Source organism: Vicia villosa, unplaced genomic scaffold (genome assembly GCF_029867415.1).
Source record: "Vicia villosa cultivar HV-30 ecotype Madison, WI unplaced genomic scaffold, Vvil1.0 ctg.000747F_1_1, whole genome shotgun sequence".
Taxonomy (NCBI): domain Eukaryota; kingdom Viridiplantae; phylum Streptophyta; class Magnoliopsida; order Fabales; family Fabaceae; genus Vicia; species Vicia villosa.
Window position 1 is genome coordinate 451,334 of NW_026705336.1, and position 5,399 is coordinate 456,732.

The following is a 5,399-nucleotide window of genomic DNA, read 5'->3' on the forward strand; positions in this document are numbered from 1 at the left end:
TGCTATTAAAGAGCTCATCCGAGATAAACATGTTTAACCAACATTCACCAATAAAAGTATACTTATATGTAACATATACAAGAAACTATATGGTGAACATAAACAAGTAAACATGTACAAGTAAATATATACACTTGAAACTATACAATATATACGTTATATACAAAGCTCAAAACCACGAAAACTATTGCGATGCAATTCACAACCATCCCCGGCAACGGCGCCATTTTGTTGAATGCAATATAGGGCAAGCAACAAACAAGATTTGGAAATATTGATCCAAGAATTATCGTCCACAGAGATGGAGAGATGCCATTCAATAGTTTCTATGGTTTCGAGCTCGGGATTGAATGAGCAAAAAGTAAACAAAGATATAAACAGGAAAAGAATAAACACATTCTTAGAAGAGAAATAACTTATCAGGAATGCAAATATATTCACTCTTCACAAACATACACTTACCAACCCGTTATACTCAACCTACAATACTCATCTATGTTATCACGTATCTCTCACATAAGCGTCCATCTCTGGAGCACAAACGAGATCATCTCACAACTAAGGTTATCTCTAACGCGAAGTCACGAGAACATCCGTGTTCTCGCATCGGCGATCTCTCGCGCGCCGCTCAAACACGAAAGCATTAAGTACAGATACAATCGGTGAATGCTAGCTCTAAATCTATCTCTAGAGTTCAGAACCAACAGATAATCATCCTAGATAAGGATTCAAGAAGTTTATCTCTAAAGCACCCCAAATCCCCAGCATAGAGCAAAAATCCAGGATAACATCAACACAGATTCGTAAAGCAAGTTAAATATAACATTATAATCGGTAAATATACATAAGATTCAAGTAAATATACAAACATACCCAACCAAAGAGAAATACACAAAGAAGAAGAGAAATGAACCGAAAATCTCCCGGTTTGTCAGCTCCGTTCGACGCTCAATCCACCCCCGATCATCCTTATGCAACCTCCGAAGTTGTTTTCTAAGCTAATTTTGATCTAAGAATGAAGTTGATGGTGTTGGGACTCAAAAATACCCAACCCATAACCTAAAAATGTGATTTTGGCCCCTTTTAACGAGCTGCTGTCTTAGCAGGTCCGCTTAGCGGACCCCCTCCGCTCAGCGGACTCAAAATTGCATCCAGACGCTGATTTGCTCCGCTGGAGCTCCGCTCAGCGGAGTCTGCTAAAAATCAGATTTTGTTTTCGCCATAACTCGAGAACCGTAACTCCGAATTGCACCCGGTTCGAAACGTTGGAAAGCTTATTCAATGCTCTATCCAATAATGAATGAATGGAACCCAAAATGATGATTTTGGTCATCCTTATTTTGAGCCTATGGAAGTCCGCTTGATGGTGGCTAAGCGGGCTTTCACCAAAATTGCAAAATCGAAGCCGTGCCTTTGACACTTTATTCCTCAAGGCTCCAATAAGCATGAATACCTATAAAAACAAAGGAAAAACTATCAAATGGTATAAAAGTATATGAAAATACAACTATTCACAAAGTATACGTATTTATACACAAAATGGGGAATTATTCAAACGGTATTAACAAAAGTATCGATAAGTGCCACTATTTACATACTCAAAATATCGACATTTTGGTACTTATCACCTTGCCACGTAAAAAAGAGGAGACGCCCGTCTCCTAGATTGTAGTCATTTGAGACGCACGTCTCAAGCCCCTTTTCAACCAACGACTCTTTTCTGGTCACGTGGACGCGCGCTTTAAGGAGAAAAAGGAGGAACGTGAAAACTGAAAAGTGGGAAGTACTTTGCAAACTTATTCCTATAAATACTAGAGGCAAAGTATTTGAAAATGGTCCGAATTTCTGCAACGAAACTCTGCCGTTTTTATTTTCTGATTACATTATTTCCTTTGCAATTTAATTCCTGCTATTCTTTTCTCACAGCAATTTCTACATCGAAAATTGTTGTGAACTTTTAATAGATCTAACCTTACGTTAGATTTAGTTTTTTTATTCCTTGCTTTACTATTTTTACGCCGAATAATTTTCTGAAGAACGATCCAACCGACCTGTAGTGGAAGTTCGAGTACTCGAAGATTCCAAGTTTAATTAATTCAGATTTTATTATTCAGGTTTCTATTTACTGCTTTAATTATTATTGCATGATATATTGTATGCCCACTAATATGCTTATTATTATGAACCGAACCAATTTATGCATGTTTAACCGTATCAATATGTCTGGCTAATTTAATTGAGATATCGGTATGTAGAGTAAGTTAACCGTAGGGATCCGAAATAAGTTGGCTTAAATATGTTTTATTAAATATCACTCGTTTCTGGTTTTGTGTCTAATTAATTATGCTAAAGGTGTAAAATCAATAGAGCGAGAGTTTGAGATTTTAGAACTAACTAAAGTTAAAATCAATAGAGCGAGAGTTTGAGATTTTTAACAGGATAGTAGACACAGGACATTAGTTTTAAGGACGGCGAGAGCGTATTAAAACTAATTAGAATTTATTTATTTTCAAAAAGTGTTTTTAAACCCGACACGGGACAGGGAGAGCGTACATTAGGGAATACTAGCATGATCCGAGTCAACAGAGCGAGAGTTTGAGACTAGGAGATTTAAGTAGGTAACGTCTTCATGAAGTGAGCATTTTATTAAATATGATGTTTTCAAAAGGCTTTTCTAAATCTAATGGGATGGCGAGAGCGTACATTATGAGTTAGGATAGTAGTCTAAATTAACAGAGCGAGAGTTTGAGAGGAGGATTTTTAAACAACATAGTTAATAGAGATTTTTAATTAAATAAGAACCATAGCCAATGGACCTTCAGATCACCTAAGTTAGACAAAATACATACTGATATCCGTTTATCATTATATTCTTAGAGTTAATATTTTAATTTTCACTTAGAAACAACCCAAGTATTCTTAGCCTTAGCTTTACGTAATAACCTTAGATAACGGTAGGTCGATTCATAGTCCCTGTGGATTCGATATCTTTTAAAACTACACGACACGACTGTGCACTTGCAGTCATCAGATTAATAGACACGTAAAGTCGCGATCAAGTTTTTGGCGCCGTTGTCGGGGACTATTTAAGTCGATATTGTAACTCACTGTTACATAGTAGAGACTAGGGCAATTCTGTTCCTTTTCTTTGAACGATTGTATGCCAAATACTCGTTTACAAGGAGGGGGATTAATACAACAAATTAACGAAATCAAACGTTTTATTAACGTAAGACGTCGAATTCATCATCTTCCCGAAGTAGAACCAATTCCAGTTTCTCAGGAATTGATCCTTTCTGATCAACAAACTCCGAAGTTAGAGATGGCTGCTGCTCGTCCTCTTAGAGACTATGTCGCTCCTTCACGAGCTGAACTGCACTCAAGTATCGCACCGCCTGTGATTGAGGCAAACAATTTCGAACTAAAACCTTCGATGGTGCAAGCTGTCCAGCAGAACCAATTCTTTGGAAGCCCTGTAGATGATCCGAATCTCCATTTATCCGTGTTCGTGCAATACGCCGACACTGTCAAAGCTAACAACGTCAGTCCCAAAGCTATTCGATTACATCTTTTTCCATTCTCCTTGAGAGATAGAGCTAGAGCATGGCTTCAATCTCTACCCTCTAATTCCATAACGACCTGGGATGAATTGAAGAGAATTTTCTTAGCAAGATATTTCCCGCCTAGCAAAACTGCTATGATAAGAGGTCAAATCAACAGATTTACCCAAAAAGACAACGAATCACTCTTCGAGGCCTGGGAGAGATATAAAGATATGCTAAGACTATGTCCTCATCATGGACTTGAACCATGGCTGATCATCCATACTTTCTATGGTGGTCTATTATGTAACACTAAAAGGACCATAGATGTCGCTTCTGGCAGAGCTTTAATGGACAAACCTCATGATGAAGCCTATAACCTCATAGAAAACATGGCGCAAAACCATTACCAATGGGGAGGAGAACGAACCGCTGTAGAGAAATCCCAAACCAAAGGAGGAATGTACAAAGTTAGTGGTATAGACCGCGTTAACGCAAAAGTAGACGCCTTAACTCAAAAGATCGAGAACCTAACCATAACTTCTGCAGCCACCGCGACAGCTATAACTCCAAACTGCAAGATATCTGGTTTAACTGGACATGTTATTGCTGAATGTCAACTTCTGAGAGGTGTTCCACCTGATCAAGTGAATTATGCTCAGGGAAACCCTAACTCAAACACGTATAACCCTAGATGGAAGAATCATCCAAACTTTTCATATAAGAACAACAATGCGTTGCACGCACCTGGACAAGCACCTGCTGTCCCACTTGGCTATCAAAAAGCACCCGTAGCTGCTCCAAATGCCCCTAGGAATTAGAATCTAGAAATCATGATGGAAAACTTTATAGCTTCCCAACACAAACTAACAAGGATTTCCTGAATCAAAACATTCACAATAGTGAGCAACTAAAACAATTAGCAAACAAAGTAGACGTTTTAGCTACTCACAACAAAATGCTCAAAACGCAGATTTCCCAAGTAGCTCAACAACAAGCACCTACTGCTGCCCCTGCTGGCACATTTCCTGCTCAACCACAACCTAATCCTAAAGGACATGCTAATGCGATTACACTACAAATTGGAACGAACTACGATGGACCTATCGATCCTAGAACTCAAAACGCACCCATGTCACAACAAGAGCCAAAGGAAACTAAAAAGACATCAACCGATGACCAACCCGTTAAGATAAGTGAAAACAACACCGAAGTGGAGACTGAAAAAGAGAAACCATATGTACCTCCACCACCATATAAGCCACCTATTCCTTACCCTCAGAGGCCAGCTAAATCTAAAACTGAAGCGCAATTTAAAAAGTTTGTAGAACTTCTGAAACAATTAAACATAACCATACCTTTCACAGAAGCTATAACCCAAATGCCTTCTTATGCTAAGTTTCTCAAAGAAATTCTTTCGAACAAAAAGAAACTCGAGGATAACGAAATCGTAATGCTTACTGCAGAATGTAGTGCCATCATTCAAAATGACATGCCTCCCAAACAAAAAGATCCTGGTAGTTTCTCCATACCTTGCGTAATAGGAAAGACTATTATAGATAAAGCCTTATGCGATTTAGGAGCTAGTGTTAGTTTGATGCCTCTTTCAACCTGTAAAAAACTAAACTTAGGTGAGCTTAAATCTACAAGAATGTGTCTTCAATTAGCCGATCGCTCAGTTAAATATCCTGTAGGAATGTTAGAAAATATCCCTGTGTGAGTAGGTCAATTCTACATCCCAACTGATTTTATCATCATGGATATTCAAGAAGATTCTAATATCCCGATCATACTAGGAAGACCGTTCTTAGCAACCGCTGGTGCAATCATAGATGTTAAACATGGGAAACTAACCTT

At 38.3% G+C, this 5,399-nt stretch overlaps 1 non-coding gene across 1 annotated transcript; it reads right to left on the reverse strand.

Annotated features, from left to right (window-relative positions):
- Positions 1–3,697: 3,697 nt before the first annotated feature.
- LOC131630924 (small nucleolar RNA R71) lies at positions 3,698–3,804 on the reverse strand. Its single transcript, XR_009292554.1, has one exon. It is a non-coding gene; the product is annotated as a small nucleolar RNA R71 (small nucleolar RNA).
- Between the last annotated feature and the right edge of the window lie 1,595 nt (positions 3,805–5,399).